This window comes from Anomalospiza imberbis, chromosome 3, assembly GCF_031753505.1.
Source record: "Anomalospiza imberbis isolate Cuckoo-Finch-1a 21T00152 chromosome 3, ASM3175350v1, whole genome shotgun sequence".
NCBI lineage: Eukaryota > Metazoa > Chordata > Aves > Passeriformes > Viduidae > Anomalospiza > Anomalospiza imberbis.
This window is the reverse complement of record NC_089683.1, coordinates 16,334,374-16,353,699: the sequence shown is the minus strand read 5'-3', so window position 1 is coordinate 16,353,699 and position 19,326 is coordinate 16,334,374. Positions and strand designations below refer to the sequence as shown.

At 41.3% G+C, this 19,326-nt stretch overlaps 1 long non-coding RNA gene across 1 annotated transcript; it reads left to right on the top strand.

Annotated features, from left to right (window-relative positions):
- Nucleotides 1-12,576: 12,576 nt before the first annotated feature.
- On the top strand, nucleotides 12,577-18,553 carry LOC137472007 (uncharacterized). The gene is made up of 5 exons (XR_010997963.1): nucleotides 12,577-12,832; nucleotides 15,388-15,638; nucleotides 16,322-16,412; nucleotides 16,817-17,038; nucleotides 18,490-18,553. It is a non-coding gene; the product is annotated as an uncharacterized lncRNA (long non-coding RNA).
- Nucleotides 18,554-19,326: the final 773 nt, after the last annotated feature.

The following is a 19,326-nucleotide window of genomic DNA, read 5'->3' as shown; positions in this document are numbered from 1 at the left end:
ATACCCATATTCCACATCCTTGCATTGCAACCTATTAACCTTACTCTTTCCCAGTACTTTCATATCCACCACTCCAGCTTCTTATGGCTATAAAAACTCCATATAGACCTACATTCCTGGAACATATAGAACATACATATCTATATTCATTTTTGGACATATAAAAATATTTATGCAACAATCCAATTCCCTGAACCTCCTGTGTTCTTCAAATCCTCTTCTCTGCATTGCCCAAGACTTAGGACAAAACCTGGTATCTCCTTTTAAAAACAGATGAAGGCACAAACTGCAATGTTAAGAGTGCTGGAATTTAATCTCTTCATACCTGAGCACTTGTCAGTCAGAGTACTAGCTTGGTCAGGCTGTATTTGTTCATCCTGCTTGGCTAACATATAAAATATATATGCATCTATCATATGAATAATAGATGTTACTATATTGATGGACACTGTAATATATTACAGGTTACACAATAAAACAAAACAATGATCCATGTCACAGGAATAACAATTGGTAAACATGTTGTCTCCCTTTTATGGAGCATTTCAGATTTTGTCTGGCTTTTACTGCACCGCAAGCAACATTTGCTTTGTGTTAGGTTACTCTTGTCTTTTATTCTCCTTTAAAATCAATGGAGATTTGTTCTACAGCTACCAAATTTTTTTTTCTTGTCTTACATACCACTCCACTATCCACACAAATGCAGCAAGATCAACCAGCCAAATGCCACTTAAGCAGTCTTGGAAGTAACAGGAATAAAGTGATGTATTCCCCAACCCTTCCTTCAGTACACAAACAGAAACTTGCTAAACAGTACAAGCCAGCCAACATGAAAATCTCCAGCATTGTTCTCTTCTTGATCCTGATTTAAAAAGCAAAAAACTGGAAAATACGGGAGAGAAAAAAAAAGGCATAGACAAGTACAGTTATAAGGGCAAAAATAAATTTTCATGTAGGCCATTGTATCAAATTTCCAAAGTTTTTTCTGGTATATACCAAATACCTTCTCATTGATTCAACTAACAAAGGATATAGGCGTCTATTGATCCAGTTAGCATAACTGTAAGTTGTATGTGAGTACACAGACACATATTAAACACATTTTGGAAACAAAAAGTAGTTTTTAGTACATCACTCCTCTCAACATGGCTGTAGCAATGCTGCCAATTGTGCTTCAGTTTAATATAGATTTCCTATGGAAATTAATTCCACATGCTGAAGGTTTACTGGTAAATGCCAATGAGTCACTCATTTATCTGTTTTGCATTTATTGACTATCAATGTCATAGAATAACCCCCACCTTCTCTTGTTATGAGACAGTGAATAGTAGCTCCTCATGTTTCCTCTGTTCAGTAGTTTCCAACAATTGCCTTATGCTTCTCAAGGAAATTTTACAGTGAAATTTTACTATATGTATTTTCATGCAGACCTCCTAACTAGGATCTTTACACTCTTACTTGGTCTATTTTGTTTCATACAAAGTTTGTGAGGCAATCAAATATTTATAGCATAATTAGTAAGCTCCTAAATTGTGGAGTATGTTGTTAATATTTTCCTCATCAATCTGTTTCTTTGCAGCTAAAAAGCAGTTGTTAGGTGAAGACATGTAAATACCATTGCTAAAATGAGAGTGGACTCTGTATTTGCTTTCTCCATGTGATCTCATGTAATTCCGTAGGGTTGACTGAGCGTGTTAAGGTTATAGTTCGGTTTGAGATGGAGTTTTGCAAGGAAAGCAATGTTAACCAAAGCTGGATCCTCTTACTCTGGTTTTTATTCTACTTTATTCTACTTCAGCAAGATTTCACCTGGGAGATTTGCAGCTCAGAAACTGCCTGAAGTCATTGTCTCACATTAAGGAAGCATATCTAGGGAGACCAATTTCCCTTCTGTATTATCAGTGCTCTTCATGTAAGTGATAATTATAGGTCAGGGCCTGATTCTCAGCTTATCACAACAATCATGAAACTATTAATGTCCACTGAGTTTTCTCCCAAAACAATAGAGATTTCCAAACCCTGCAATCAGTTAAGATAAATATTACAATTTTGTAAATGACCTTCTGAGGATCCTGGTGACCATATGTTTGAATCCTAACATGCATACTGGACATAAACAGCACATTATTTCCAAACAAATTATGAAATTGGTTTTGTTAAAAGCAACATTTGGTATAAAGTCCTTTAGTGAATGAATTCGTGCACTTAACAGAAAGCAAGAAAACAATTGTTTCCTGCAATTGGACAGTTTGATTAGAGGCAGGTGGTGCAGAGCTGAGAAAACTGGAACCATGAAGCCAATTTTAACATCAAGTACGCTTCCTTTTCTTTAGGATCCAGAAGCATAACATGCAAATTGCTTCTCAAAAAAAAAAAAAAATCAGTTTCTATTTATTATCCCTTCTGGTACTCTATCCATAGTAGAAGTTTGCAGCTTGGAAAGACTTGCACACTTGATGCTCATCATACACAATGATACAGGTATAAAAAGAACAGAGACTTAAGAGAAAAAAAAAAAGAAAAAAGTAAAAAGAAAAAGTGTTCAAGATTTCCTTGAAAGGGTAGGAAAGACGTGGTGTTGTGGCAAGGACCTTTTACTTGTAAACCCTAATTCAACAACACACCCTGACTAATTATCAACTGTACCTTTATTATTTTTATTACCAGTACTCTGAGGAGTCCCAGTGATGAACCACTATTCTGGTCAGCATATAAAGAAGCACCTTGGACTTCAGTAGAATTAAATTTAATTTGGGTCTTGCTGAAATTTCAGTGTGTATCAGTCTCATTTACCACACAAGTAAATTCAAGTCTACTCACCCAGCCTCAGCCCACATTAAGCCAGACACCATATTCACTCAAGAAGAAACTGCAGTCCTGCCATGGGATGGGAAAGAGGTTGACCATTTTATACACAGCTGATTTAAAGTACACAGAATACTGAGCACTGAACTGAGATAGAATGTTTTTTTCTTCATAGCCCACTTCACACTGATCATTAACAAGAGTATGGCTTAAACAACTGAAGGATAAAAGCCCCAGGGACAAATTTGCTGCTGGTGTAGACCAACATATAACTTTGATCAGTATTTGGTGTTAGAAATAAGTCCAAACAAAGCAAAGTTTCTCCTCGGAGGATGACAGCACATCAGGAACTGCCAGTGCTACCAACCTCTCTGGAAGCTGACTCCTCATGTGCTGAGGTGGGAGATGCTCATCACTCCCATTCTAACATGGTGCAGAGGACGTGACCTCATCCCACCCACTCCGACCGAGAGCCCGCTGCACATCTTGTCAGCAGGCGAGAACAGGAAGGCAGCCCTGCGCTGGGCCCGGTGCGTGGGAGGAGGAAGCCGCCTTGGTTAGCTGTCACCCAGCGCGACTGCGAGCGCTGCACACTCCCACTCCAACCACCTGCATCCTACCAGCGAGCTACACCTCTGATCTGGACTGAGACGCTGTGTGAGCACAAATTTACCACCCCGGTGCTGCCAGGAAGGGGGAGGCCTGTGCAAATGGTGGCACTAAACCACTAAGCGTGGTGAGCAATGTGGTGGCAGGAAGGAGCTTCTCAAGTGCAAGGCAAAACTTGCAAGGGCCACTCCCAGGCTTGTGAGCCTTCCCTGTCACCCTGCTCACAGCTGGGCCCAATTCCCCCACTTAGCCATGAGTGTGGGAGTGCCTTTGGGCAAAGCTTCCTCCAGAAGCACTGGCTAGTGAGGTACATTAGCGAAATGCACGCAGATCAGGGCAGAAGCATCAGCAGTGTGAGCACAGCGAGGGCTGACACCTGTGCAGAATACAGGTGGATGACTTAAAACATGTGGCAGGGTAGAACAAACCAGCCCAGCTAGTGCTGGAATGAGAGACAAGTAACACACATGGATATGTTGGTACTATTACAACAGCAATATTTTCACAAGGAAGATAAGTACTGAACAATATCTTTACTGTACCAGGCACACACTTTGCTTCAGTCAGCATCAGCCATGCATGACCTCTTCTCCATCTATTCTTTCCCTCAACAAGGTATTTATTGCAGTCAACAGCAGGCATACTTGCAGGGCAAGTGACTTTCTGCATCAGTACTTGCACCTTTTAAATGAGGCTAACATGCTGTATATTATATCCCAAATATTTACAAGTTAGACTTAGTAACAATGTAAGAGTAAGGGACAGCAGAAATTCCAAGTGGTTGCTCAATGCCAGAAAAAAAAAATGCTCTTTGTTAAAGAAAATCGCTAATTATGAGAAACAGAAGTGAAGCTATATGAAATCTAGGAATATTTTCATGTCTCTAACACACTTCACTGGTCAGTGCTAGTAATTTGTTAGTTCCAGTTCAAAATATCATGTCTTTTTCTTAGTTGTTCCAAAATTGTCCTTACTTTGCCATTAACTCTTCCAGGGCAGTGCAACCAGGATCCAGAAAGATGATTGTCAAGCCCAGCATTGATTCAGTACTGAGAAGACAAAAGGATTTGATATAATAGGTAGAGTCATTACCCACAAGATGGGAAATTAAGCACTTTCTGAGCAGCTCCTAGAGCTCAAGCCCTCCTTGGCAAGTCTCTAAGATACCTACTAAGATGAGAAGAAAAGGAATTGTTCTGAACATAACACTCTGGATGCTGGTCTAGAAGAGGCTTCCTAAAACTAGAAACATGCTCCTCAGCACTGAATAAGCTTGATCATCCTCTGTTACATTTATAATAGCTACTTACTCCAGAAGATTTGTAAATTTAATTTTAAGCCCAATATCAAGACACCAAAAGTCTTTCCATTTCCTCAGAGAAGTCAAAACAAAACAAATTCTTTTTGGTAGAGACAGTATTTCTCAGGCAATCATGCTGACTTTGGATAATCAAATCACACTATTTAAGCTCTCTCACTGTACTCCTCTTCAAGTTTTCCAGCCTCCTCCATGTGAATATTTCCTCTTTTTTTTTATTTTTCCTCTACAGTATTTACATAAATGATGCAAAAGCACAGGGATACTGGACAAAAATGGAATAAAGTCAACACAGATTTTAAAGATGTTTGGGCATTTAGCTCCCCTGGCATTAGAAATAGGACATCTCACAAAATCTGGTTGTTAGAGTGGGACTGGAAAACTGTCCCACTGTCCCCAAAAAAACCTGGAAAACTCTCTCCAAAACTGCAGTGGTCTGTGCAGCTAGAGTCGGATGGTCATGTTTGAAAACGGTCTTTTATCACCAAAGCAGAGAGAAAGCAGGCACAAATCAGCTAGACATAACAACAACAGCTAGGCAAGGGAGGAGGAATTCCTGTCCTTATTTTCTTAAATCACCAGCAATTCCAGCCTAACTAGGCCTAGTCCAGGAGCAGCTGCTACTGAGAAATGCAGCCTCCTCCGTAACCTACTATTTTCCACTTCAGGCACAAGACACCTCTCTCAGTTCATCCTGTTGTAACAAGTATTCTACAATACGCACACTAATAACAACACAAAGATTCTACTAAAACAAGCCCTCCAAGAAACACTGGCTCTCCTGGGAGGAGAAGCTGAGAGCAAAGACTCCAGCAATGAGTGTGATGCTGAAACAGAAATTAAATTGAAACCACCCAGCTGACAAGACTCTGATAAACTTGGATTCTCTCTAGGTCATCACTGACATTGCACACTCTTGCTAGTCCTTCAGCAACTCCCAGTTTTCTCATGTTTTCCCAATTGCCTCAGAATTCAGAGAAACTGGTTATCTAGGCATGGGTTATATTGACCTTGAGAAATTGAGTTTCCAGGCATTCCGATTTCATGATCACCTGTGCAGGTCTGATCCTGATCTTCTCTAGTAATTCTCTTTTCTCCCTTGGGAAATTTCTGCCATCTGTTCCCTTACTCTTTCCTGAAAATGGAGGCAAAAATATAGCTTTTAGCAACACCCTCAGTAAATGCATTCACTTTTTCTCATAGGCCATACCGTCCCTTTCAGTAGCCTGTTATTCCAAATGCACTGCAAGCAAATACATTTAATTGTATTTTAAAGTGAGCAAAGGTTTCAGTTACCAGTTTCATTCTTGCCCAGTGCATATATTTATTTCAAACACTTATGCATGTTTCCTTTCATTCACCATCTGTCTTATTTTATTTCCATTCATTCTTTCTGCTATGCATTGTCATCTAATGTAGAGCATTATAATGGAACTCAGGTCTTCTAATTCAACCATGTATCCCTCAAACTCATGGTGTGACCCTGTGTGTGTCATTAAGCCTCAATAAGCCTCATTTCCTACCTTTAAAAAGGATATTGCCTGTTTGAACCATTACATTAAGATTTTTCATTTAATCAGAGTAGCATCACGTTATAAATGTTAGGTACTATTTCCATTTCATGCCAATCATGCCACCCACATTAATAAACTCCTTTGTGTTTACTTCTGGGCTCACACCCAGAAGTTAGACATATCTAACACCAGATATGTTAGAATCTACTCTCAGGCTCTGGGTCCACAATGAACAGGTAAATTTCACTTTGCAGAGATCTGTTTTTCTCCTGATCAATTTTCCCTTCTCAGTAACTTTCCTCCAAAAATCGTCCTTCATGAAAACATGTGGAGAAAACCTGTTAAAAAGAAACTGATTTTTTGAGCTGAACAACTGATAATGTAAATAATTTGGTCACCTATTCTGATTGCTCTCTTTTTTTAGTAAAAGTATCTGAATGTACACATCCACCCAAAGCATTTTGAATACAATACAATTAACACCAAAATGAGGAATGAGACCCTAGGAAAGATAATTTAGGGATGGACCCCATCTATTTATTTGTGGCTCAGAGAGGTGCAGAAAGCCTGTAACACTCAAATAATGGTAATGAATTGAAAATTGACACAATGTGTTTTACTTTGGTTTGTTTGGGGTTGTGTTCGTTTGTTTTTTTAACTTCAGTATCATATAACTCACAAGAGTTGGCAGAGATAGGTTACTGTTTTTTTAGTTTTGAAGTGTCTCATTAATATTTAGCTCCACAAATTCTAGTTTCTTTAGCAAAGCAAAAATATCTTTCCTACTCAGAGTAGCTCAACAACACCTCATTTGGTTACTGCCACTGGAAACTTTGCAGTCACAAGTCCAGGTGGCCTTTGTGCTTCAGGCAATAATTTGCTAACACCTTTTATACTTCAAGCCCCAGCTACATTCCTGACATGCTCAAAACTCCTCAAAACATCATTTGCACATTAGAACATTCAAGAAATACAGAATCAGACCCAATGACAGCAGAGCATGTGTTGTACAGTTTACTGGGGTAGAAACATCTCAATTATCATTTGTCCTTGCTTATAGGAGGTTATATCAGCTCTTCAGGTCTGGTTGCTCTAGCAGAGAGAGCTGCCTATCAGTTGCTTTCTATTATAATGTCAGATAGTGTCTGCTCTGGGCACCTTCAGTAACACACATGGGTGGGAGACAGTTTATAAGTGGAAGAGTGTGGGGATTTTCATTATTCCTTTGAAGTAGGAAGGCTTGATCAATGTCTTGACCCTAGCCATTGAAAAGACTGGGGCAGAGTTGAGTGCCTATTTCATGTCTGATATTTCTCTCCTCCAGCCAGATAAAAAGGAATAGGGAGAAAACACAGTCATGACACTTTACCTCAGTAAATCTGTAAGGCAAAATGACTCACATCTGGGCATTTAATGCTCCATAGCAGGAGCAATCCAGGAAACTAAAGCTCTGAAAAGCACAACGTTTTCTCTAAGATGCACTTCACCTCTTTTTTTTTTAGTGATTCTTGACTAGTTACAAAGCTCATAGCTACCTTATATACCTCTGTAAGAATGCAGCTACTTTTCTGTCCTAGCCCTTTAGATATTTCCTCTCAGCCAATGTTCGTGAGTTTTTTCTAGGATTTTGTTTTCTAAAATTTTCCTTCTTTCTACAACATCAAAGCTATCTATTTTTTAGGTCACTTGGTGTCTCAAGGGCTCACTACTAGTTTCTTCCTATCTGATTGTCTAAACCTCCTGCAGAGATCTCTGCCCACTAACCGCTATTAAAGAGCAAGGGGCTGCAGAAGATCTGACAGCTCAGCAACTGTTTTGTTTGTTCTCAAAGACTGAGTGACTACTATCTTTCATTCATCACCCAAAGATAATTATACACATTTACCAGCCAAAAGAGCACTGCTACATAAATACAAGTGCTAGCATTACACAGATTGTTACATCTATTCAAGATGGATACCATTTCCCTGTTGTCTTCTGCAAGTCTTTCTTTGACTTCAGGCCTTGATTCCTTCTTCTCTACAGGAGGGTATTTCTCCCTGTGCTCTGTTTTCACAACAGTACAGCATTTCCCAAGAGGTTATAGATTTATTTGGCAACATCAGGCTCTTCTACTCCATCTTTCCCACAAGTTCCTTACACCTAGAGCTCAGTCAGCCTGCTGCGACTTTCACTCCAGTCCACTTAGCTGGCTTCTACTTCCCATATATCTACTTGGGAAGTGCTGAGTAGCATAACTTGCTCGAGCCTCTCACTTCTGCACTCACGCAGCTTCAGAGGCCTCGTCCCAAGGCACATCCCCCTGCAGTGAAATACCCATTTATTTAGTCTCACACGTGGCAGACTCATCCCCCACAAAAAAAAAAAAAAAAAGGAAAGGGTTTGCTTCATCTACAGACCTTACAGGCTCAGCTGATCCCCTGGTAGAGGAAGACATGTAGAATATGTATTGCTGCCATAAATTGTAGGTAGTTAAAAGAACCCCATAGAGATATCTGAAATCTAATCTCAGACAGGCAGCAATCTAAAATAAACTACAGCTGGTGTTGCAGCTTTGATTCTGCTGTCACCAAAGGCAAATGGCAGAATTCCCATTGATTCCAATTAAATCATAGACTAGGTCCTCTTCTTACTCATCTTTCTTTTTTTGATGCCTCTATCTGATTTTTAGTTGTAAATTTCCCTACAATATTGCTCTCATGACCATAAAAAAAATCTGAGAAATCCATACAAGTGCAAATCCTGGTACTATTTTTTTAATAAGAAAATAGGGAAGATTTTTAACTCTCCTAATTAATGTCACAAAAGGAAAAGCAGCATGGTTTTGTGCAAATGGTTTAGTTGGTTTCAGTTAGGGCTACAAGCTGTCCTAAGAACCAACATACCTTCTGTACATTTCTACACTTCAGAAAAAAGCACTCTCTTATGACAGTAAATATATAAATGCGAGAATGCAACTGTCAACCATTTTGCAGCAGGTGTTAAAGACTTTTGCATCTAGCTTGCATGACCTTGATATGCCTTATCTGAAAGCAGAACATGCACACACTTGTTTTTAGGCTGGACTCGCACACACGCACAGAAGAAGCTGTGGTGCTGTGCAACATCCCCGCATTTGTGCTGCCATTCTTGTGGGAGTTGCATGGCCACAAGTTATGCAGCTTTTTGCTTCTCTCACTGTTCTTACAAGGACAGCCGGAGGGTCTCCTGGTTTCCACTTCAATGGTGACAGAGAGCATGACACTGAACCTATGCTGTGGGCAGTTCAGCTGCAGCTGTTTTGAGACACTTGCAGGCAAAGTTTCAGGGTTGTCAGCTCCCACATTTTACTGGGCTCCTTGTCCTCTTTCCTGGAGGTCTGCCCTTGAAACTCTGGCCTTCATGGTTGCAGAGAAAAGCCTGAAAACACAGAATCTTACCATATTTTAAAGTGTGACTCATGACTTTTTGCCATGAAGGGCACATACAATTGCCTCCTTTCAACTTCCCTTTGTCTCTTTGCATGCAGCCGCACCTGCAGATGTTCAGGGAGGAGTGCCTGCACTCATCCACCCTAAAAGCAGCTTCTGTGTATGCAAAAGTCAGCACCCGCTTGCACAGGTGTCACTATTCCCAACGGGCGGGTGCAGAGGTTCTGCTTGATGGGGCTACATGTGTATAAGCAGCTGCCCCTTTGAGCAAACTAGTCTCTCGACATCACATTTTAGCAAAGTAGCACAGCTTTTTCCATGTGCTCCATCCACAGAACATTTTTCAAAGTAGCTTTACAATGTTAGGTATACAGATATCTATCTCAGACTTTTTTTCCACTTTCACTATCTGACATTTGCAGTTATTTCACACAAAACCCAGAGCTCAGTTAGCTGTTTCTAAAGGCTGCTGTTCAGAGTGCTCAGTTCACAGAGGAAGAACCAGCCCAAACAAACACCAGGGCACAAGGGATTAGAAGTGCCCATCATCATCACCACCAGTCCTTCTCAGCTTTCTCCAGGGCCTGGAGGATGCATGGCCCTGGTACCACAACCAATGTAGCTGGGATGCTGGCAGGCCAGTCAAGGAACAAACCGCTCTGCCCTGTACCCCCTCCAAAAGAACATTCCCTCCTGGCTTCACAGCATGCCAGGGTCATATAGCAACACAAACCCAAAAACCTTTAGAATTTAAGTTCATCTTAAGACAGATTTAAAAAATATATACCAACAAAAATATCACAGAGCTCTGTCATTTTGCCTCAAAGACAGCAAAAGAGGTTTGATCCTTCTTCAAACCAAAAGGCCAGAGCCTTGACCCCCCCAGCAGAATCCCATCCTGGGACTCTGCAAGCAGAAGACCTTCTGCAAGCTGGCAACAAGTTTTCTATATCAGGCAGATCACCCAAAGCACCTTGCTGCTTTCGGAGCACTACAGAGGGAGCACAGACCCTCATTTCTCTTTAAACTCCCTGGATAATTTAATGAAGAAATGACACTAGGTGATGACACCGACATGATGGCAGCCCCAAGGGAATCTGCCCAGAAATGGCCTCAGACAGCTTCAGCACAAAGGTGCCCAAAGAAATCATCTCTCCAGATACCCTTACTAACAGCACCTATGACTCAGAGAGCACTTAGCAGTGAGTGTGGAAGGTAGCTGAGCATCATTACCCCATTCAGATGGGGAAAACCAGACTCACTGGGCTAAGTGATTTGCCTGTAGCCCCACAGCACCTGGCAGACCTCAGAGCAGGAACTAGGGCTAGGGTTATGGTGTGCTAATTCACAGCACACAGCCAGCGCATCCCACCTGCCTCAGAGGGGTCACAGCCCAGTTGCTCCTCTGCATGCATGAGGTGAGTGTGACCCCACAAATTCTTTTGCTTGGAGACAGGATGAAATATAAATTTAACTGCCTGTTATTGCCATTAAATGTGTCCCACCAGCCTAGCCCTACCATATCAGTATAGAATACATGAATACAATGCAAAACAGAATGTTAAAAAATAAAGTGTAAGTGGCTGAATTCAGTAATGCCAATAGTTTCATTCAATAAAGTAACATGTTTCTGATTATGGAATTTTGCTAGACACATTCTGAAGATAGCATCTTATTTGTACAATGAATGGTTAGGCTAATCAGTGGAAGGGATTAAATAGTCTTAAGTACATTAGCATAATCACTCATGAAGCACATGTAGTTTATAAATGAATTAACAACTACAAATTAAAGAATAAGTGTCTGCTTTTTAAAGCATCTGCCTTTTTAAGGAGAAAAAAATGGAAGTTGGGCATTCTGATTTTCAAATGCTCTCAGACTGTGCAGTGTGGAAGTGCCTGCTTGCACTCTCCACTCCTCAACAAGCACAGCCCACAGAAAAATCCAGGGGCTGCTCAGAGGAGGTAGGACTCTGTGCATGGATGAAGCTTTGCAGACCCCAGGAACTCTCATCAGTTCTAACTCATTCCAGTTCAAGATTTTTTTACGCTGTGTTAGGCTTAAACTGTTTTAAGTTTCTAAAGTGCTTGTAGCTTCCCAGATTTTAGAAAAGGTTTTTATTAATAGGATGATTTTACAGACCTATTGAGTCTTGTGAAGTGAGCAGGACGCAGGGTTCCCACTCTGATGCATGGTTCTCCCTCATTCCTACACCTCTTTTTCACGTATTAAGCAAAGGAGGATGATGACTTCTTCACTTCTCCCTGAGGTAAAACATATCTCAGCCAACCTGACTTCCCATTTCCCTCAGAGATGAGGAAGAGAAGTGCCTACATGGCTGCTCTGCCTATACTTCTTAAGCCAATACTGAAGAAATCCCAGCTGGAAAGACCCTATCCAGCCCCATATCACAGCCTCCATTGAACATGCAAAGGTGCACACATGATGGAGGTACAGATGTTCCTGTTTCCTGGTATAGAAGCTGAAGGAGTAGGATTCTTACAAAAAAGCAGCATAGGAAGAGGAATAAGAAATGGTCACTGAGAATGAGAGACACAAAATAGGAATGAGGAGACACAACCAGAGCAAGGCTCTTCTCAACAGAACTGGTAGTGAAATGGAGGAGTTTGTCACCAAAGAACACTGTAAATAGTGCATGGTTCAAGATGCAGTTGCACAAATTAACAAGACAGATATCCATTTGGGTACTAGACATAGACTTCATTGGCTTAGGAAGATAGGAAACCGGTAAGGAAATATTCCTGCTTTTGCCCTGTATACTCTTCTCTAGGCATCAGATTAACCATTGTCAAAAGACTATGCCAGACCAGCCATTTTATGTTCTTGTATTTTTTTTTACTTCAGAGTAGCACAGGTGGAAGATAAGAACTGCATTTTCCAAAAGACAAAGCACAGGGGAAAGTTTTACCCCAAGGAGACAGTCTTGTCCCTTAAGTCTCTTGCACAAGATCACTTGAACAAGATCATTCATCTCCTTCCTTAGCACCCACCCCACCCACAGAACATAGCAGCAGTGGGTGTGTTGGGACTGTGGTAAACACCGCTTGTCCCCTCACTGTCCACCCCAGCCTGCACACAGCCCTGAAAGAGGACACCAACAGGCTCATTAATCCTTCTCATGCTGCCGTTTCATTGTGGGCAATTGTCAACTACTTGTGGGTAGAGCAAAAATTTAGTAAACACATTTCTCTTTTGGTTATGCTACTACTACTACTACTTTTTTTCCACTACTTGTGGAAAAAAATACTAATGAAGCATAGTTAGCCCTTCACACTCACCAGTTCTTCAAAGGTGACTTTGCCTTTTATTTTGGATGGATTTGTTTGCTGGTTTGTTTTTTTTTTTTTTTTTTTTTTAATCTTCCTGTCTGGGAACCACTGCGAGGCAGTAATCAGGAGCCTTGCACTAGAAGTCCAACCTTCTGGCCCAAATCCCTAGTAAATGTACTACTATTTTCATCTTAGATTAAGGGCAGCCCAGCCACCTCTCACACTGAGAGGTATTAAAAATACTTCCCTCAGTTCTCAGAAAGAGAATAATCTAAACTCTCAAACTAACTGAACTGAAAAAGAAAAAAGAAAAAAAAAAGAAGAAAAAAGAGGAAGCCTTAGCGTGAAGAGCTATTATTATGTCTTCTCACATTTTGCTGTAGCTAAAAGCATGAGTTGTATATATAACTAATGCACCACCCACCCAAGCAAAAATACTTGCTTGAAAAAGTAAAGGCATGCCTGTCAGAACTCATCCTCTTCCATTCAGTCTCCATTGTATATTTTTGTTCCTGTAATAAATTTGCCCACTACTTCTCAGGTGATTCTGGCATTTCAAATTTGAACACAGGACATGCTCAAATAAAATCATATAGTAGCTTCACTAGCAGTCTGAACTCACAGGGATCTGGTACTCCACAAAGCAAAACCGAAATGTGAAGGTAATGGGGTGAAAGTTTGAGGCCTGCCCTCCACTTGCACTCACTCACACGCATTAATGTTTCCATCCTGGCAGCTATAAACACTGTTTACCATCAAACACCTGCAACAGATTTCCAGTACTCTCATGCTTGCAGTCTAGGTTCACATGTAATCTGTTTTGTATGCTAGTACACAGCAGAAACACGAGACTGCCCTGGAGGGTTATGGTTTGTAGGTGGAGCTGCCTGGTCACATCTTTCTTAGTGTTCTCATTTCTGTCTTTCTCCTTCAAAATTCTAAATTTCCTTCTCAGTGTCAGCACCAACTGAAATTCATTTTTTCATTAAGCATTAAGCATCTACATCAGCCTAAGCTGTAGTCATTTTCTGATTACACAGGCAGACTTCCCAGCCAGTGAATAGGAACACAGAAAGATACAGAGAGATGCCTCTCAGTCAGTCAAATAGTGTCTTTGCTCAAGCATCTTGCAATTTTAGCTCTAGAACCAGGCTTACAAAGATAGAGAGGAAACCAAAGAGATTTTACTTTATTTTTTCATGAAAAGACGGCACAGTCTGTGACCAGCCATGCTTTTGGAAGGCAGTGGTCACAAATTCTTGGAATTTCCTTGAATTGTAAAACAAGGTTGAGAATTTCTAGGCAAGATTCAAAATATACAGGTGGTTTTACAAGGATGTTGCAGTAGATCTTGGACCTCTGCTGTATACCATTACTAACATCAGGCTAAAGAACAGGTCTTCTCACTAATTCTGCTGCTTTCAGAATCTCAAAACAAACTCAAGTTCACTGTAGTTGGCTCAGATCCTAACTTTCACACAAAAGGAAACTATTATCCTGTAACATAATGTGCAGGAAAAGCCCTAATGCCATGCATTATTCCTGGACCAGGTGACCTCCTCAGCCATAATATGTTTCTCCATCATGCCCTTATGATCCACCCTAGTTCCTCCTTAACAACCCGTGACAGAAAGCTGGGTAAAGTGGGATGAGAGCATAATTTCTATAATTTCTCGGGTAACTGTTCCTCCAGTATATCTGACATATAGGGCAATGATGCCTGGGATCCAAGGGAGAGTTTTAATAAATATCTAGACTGAGTTAGCAAAGGTGTAGAATTTGGGAGCAAGATGGTCAAGCAAGCACCATTATGTACATATTTTGCAACTTGTAGCTGAGGTCAGCATTAACACATAGACATAAATAATTGCTAGCACTCAAGGACATAATAAGACATTCCAGAAGGTCTCTTCTAAGACGAAGTATTTGAGTCTGCTCCCTAAGCACTGTGAGGTAAATTGCATTCAGGTATTTATGAAGTTCATGAAGTTCAAAGCCATTCCAAGGCTTTGCTGGGTCACAAGTGATGGATGTGATAATACAGTAGAATAAAATCCTGATGCAAGACTTGTGTACTGATTTGGTCTGAAACCACAGACACTGCTCTGCTCAACATGGAAGAAATCTCTGGGATTATTCTCTGAGTACAGTTTTGCAATACAGAGCTTATATTTCCTAGGCTTGGGGTGTGCAGGAAGGCCCATGTACTACTGAGGCCTTCTGAAAAGTGGGGTATAGCTTTCCTATGCTGATTTTTCTGTTTGTTAGAAGTTTAGGGCTTTTAAGTCATGCTAATGTGTCTAGAGATTGCAATGGGAGTGTGTTTGAGAAATCCAAAAATAAAATAATGTAATGCAGCCAAATACTTAATTACCAACATGTGCATCTGTTGTCAAACCATACGCTAAGTGAGTGGCACTGCTCATTAGTTCTGCTTTCAGGAGCTACCAGGCGTTCGTGTCATCACTACCAAGAGTCTTCTGAGTCTGAATCATCCCCGGAAAGGACAGATTCTGTCACTCACGCAGTCGCTGTTAACAAGAATGCTGATGGCGTAGCAGGTGTTTCCTCCACTTCTCTAAACCTGGAAAGGTTCTGGCACAGCCTCCCTCCAATTTTCCCTCTTCAGAAAGGAAAAACAATCTTTCTCTCCTGGCTCACATGAGCAGGCAGGCATGTTCCAATAACTCAGGTATTGGATACAATTGCTCCTATTCACTCTGTTGCCTACAATACTGTGTGATTATCGTGCTCTGCTGGGTCCTCAGGAAAGAATGCTGGTTTAACCAGTCCAATCCCTTTTCATGCAATAAAACTCTAGCCCAGTGAAACAGAAGGGGGTCTGTGACGCACAGCAGTAAAAAAGGTCCACTTACTATTTAGCTGACCCATTAGTTTGGCAGTGAGTTTGAAATGCTCTTCCAAAGTTGCTGACTGATAAGTCCTCTCAAAGCTTTAAGGGCATCTGATGTTCTGAAATGGACTTGGAAAACTTTCTGTGCTTTGTCCACGTGAAGCAAATGCCATCTGGGATCTAAAGAAAAGAGCAGAGTGTTACTACCAGGAAAACAACACACAAGTGCCAAAGAAAGGATAGAAAGGATATGAGCAATCTCAAATACGGGTTGCAGGCTGATAAGACATTACAGTAAAAGCTGTACAGAACTGGCTGCTCCAGTAGACACTGAATGTACGTCCTGGTTAGCTCTTGCAGTGTTGAGGGTCTAGGGCTGGCTCACTCCTTTCTCGGGATTGCCCAGGAATGGGGCTGATCCCCATGGCTCATGCAGTCAGTGTAGCTTCCTGTGGTTTCAGGCAGACTGTAGAAGGGCACTGCTTGCCTCACACCTCACTCTGGCTGCTCTCCTTTGGCAGCTATATACCTGTCCTGGTGTGCAAGAGCTGATCCAGCCCACACTGAGGATGCAGCAGAGAATCAAGGAACCATAGCTGAGCTTCATCCCAGGTACAGCTTTGCTAGATTCCAGTTACATCCCAGCCCAGATCCACTCAGTTCTCCCCCTTTCTCTGAACCAGAAAGACACAACTTAGGTCTCTTCCCTCACTTTTGAAATTACTTGTGGCCTTTTAGACAGGGTTCTTTATAAAGGAAAAACTCAGCAGTTAGCCAATATTGAATGTGGCCAAGCCCCAGCTAAGGTAGTGGCATTTGCATGGGCACAGCAATTTGAGGTTGTCCCCAGGTTGCTGCTACAGAGCTGGAGAGGTCAGGAATTCCCCTTCCTTCTCTGTGCCCTACTTTTCTGTGGAACAAAACATCCAAATCAAATCCTTCTCTTTTTTTCAAACAGCTGAAGATGGCCCAAGAACTCCCTTCCACTCATAATCAAATACACATTTTCTTTTCAGTACAGTGGCTCCCAAGAGCTAAAGTTCAAGTTGGAACATTGAACACACAGCTTAAATCACCAATAGGACACCTCTGGTGCTGACACTGATGTACCCGGCTTGGAGCTGTTCAGGGCTTGGACGGTACTGGCTCTCCGTGCTCCAGAATTCCCCTCTGCAAGCTTTCCTGTCCCTGCCAGCTGCAGCAACCAACACTGCCTACAGCAAATGTGTCACATATAGGTAGGTCACTAAATCTCATGCCCAAATGCAACACAGGACCAGATGCAATTAAGAGAAAAAAAATTATAAAAAAGAAAAAATCATGTTGATGTAAGCACTATGCTTTTACTTCCCCAAGTCTGACAGGCCTCCTACACAGCCAGCAGCAAGTAGCTATTTCCCTTGTAATATCATCAACTTCCAGTAATGTTCATTTGACTGTTTTTAATACCCTCTACAGTCCTTCCTACCATCCTGTGATAAATCCCTTCCCCTCTACCATTCCATAACTGTCCAGATCTTTTCCTTTCTCTCCCCACCACATCTGGCTTCTAGACTATTCTCCAATTCTTTCTGTTAGCATTTTCAAAGCTTATCTAGGGCTCAACAGACTTTTTTTCCCCTTCTTGGTGGTAGAGGGAGGAGGTGGGGGGAACCTGCTGTTTAGCTGGCTTTGGCAAGCCTGGGCAGCTCTAGCTGAACTCTCCAGCCCTCTGCCAAGAACACTCTAAATAGGAGCACCAGAAACATCTTTTAATGTCATTTGTATTAATATTTTTGGAATTAGGCAGACTTGAAATTGCTTTAAAAACATTAAAAAACAGAGGGAAATGGTTGGCAACCATGTGAAGCTCAAACTGTACCACACACAGTACTTTCATAAGAAAGTGGCTATAACACGAGCGTCTAAGCCATTTGTATCAAAGGACTATTTTTCCATCACTTTAATTAACAAAGATGTTCTTAAAACAAGACTTCTCTCAGGTTCTGAACAGAAGAAACCATTCCTGTCTTTGCTCATCCTAAGCAATGTACAACAACAGTTCAATGCATGACATGTTCTTGAGAAGAAGACTCTGTCCCCTCAAGGTATATCCAAAAGGAAAGAAAGGCAGACAAGGAAGAAAAGGACCTTTGTGCCTTTTGCCTCTCCAGCTCCTTTCCTCAGTCACGTGTTCTTCATGCCAGAGAAGCAGGGTGAGTCTCAGAAAGGCCCCTGGCTTGCAACCTAGTCTCATTGTCAGGCCCAAACAGTTCCTTAGAATTTCACTCTGTCTGCCTTAACCTTTCTTCTGTGATCATCAGAGATTTCCTCTGTACTTACTGGACCACCAGCTTTAACATCTTACAAGATCAGACAAAGGATCATTCAACCAGTATTTTCAAGGAGAGTTACAGCCAGCCAGATTCCTGGCACCCTCCTTCCTTCTCAATCTTTGGCTTCAGAGGGGTAGAGATGACACTAGGGGATAGACTCAAAAGATCACTTTAGAAAAGCACAGTCAAGGTTTTAGGCTGGTTTTCTGATGTCCAAAGCAAATACAGATTAGGTGATGAACATTTCAGGTATAAAGGAACTGGAGACGATTCTCAAGTGAGGCTGGACAGGGGGAGGGGTTGTTAAGCCTTGGACCTTGGGCACTTCATAGTTCACAACTTAATGCCACCTTCCTCTTCTTCGTCCCACACAGAGTGCAGCACAAAGGCTTCAGACAGTGCTGCAAGGATGTCACATAAGTGCCCAGTGAGACAAAGTAGCTGCCCTCAGTAACAGCAGTCTGCCACTGGCTATCCTAAGCTTGGGTTTGTGTCTCCAACACAATGATCACAATGCCTGAACTTCAGTATGGATACAGCCAGCAGGTCTACTTTGGGACAGGATCCACAGCAACTTACAACCACAAGTGAAAAGCCTCCTTACAATAACAAAACATAGGTTTAGAAGCATGAAAGCAAAATAATCTGTAGGTGTAATCTAGATATATATGCACACTTTAGGAGGGAAAACAGATAATCTTTCAGGTGAATTAGAGGTCATACACTTGCATAGGAATAATGCTTCTTGAGTCTACAATAATTTCATGATTAACATCTGCTTTCTTGGCCAAGGAATGCTGGTTTCTATTTTCCATAGCCCAACCCTTGTTCCTAGCTTCTAGACAGGTTTTTGCATTTTAGTTGTCTCCATAAGAGAAATCATACTAATTCCAATTCAGTTTACATTTAAAAAATATCTCAGGCTCTTATTTGTCCCCTTAAATTATTCTCTCATTTTAAAAAATACAAGAAATTAAAAATTGCTAGAATTCTGCTAGACTTCTGCTGATCTCTCTCAGTTGCTATTATCAATATGGATCGCAGCCTAGTTCATTTTGTCACAAACAGAAGAGAAGGAGTCAATGCATTTCACAATGGTTTAGAAGTCCCCCAAAGTTTGAAAGGAACTTGTCAAAGTCTTTAAAATGTTTTGGCCTCATCTTGTGATGTCGCCTTTTGAAGATAACTTTTCTGAGGATCTAGCAAGACTA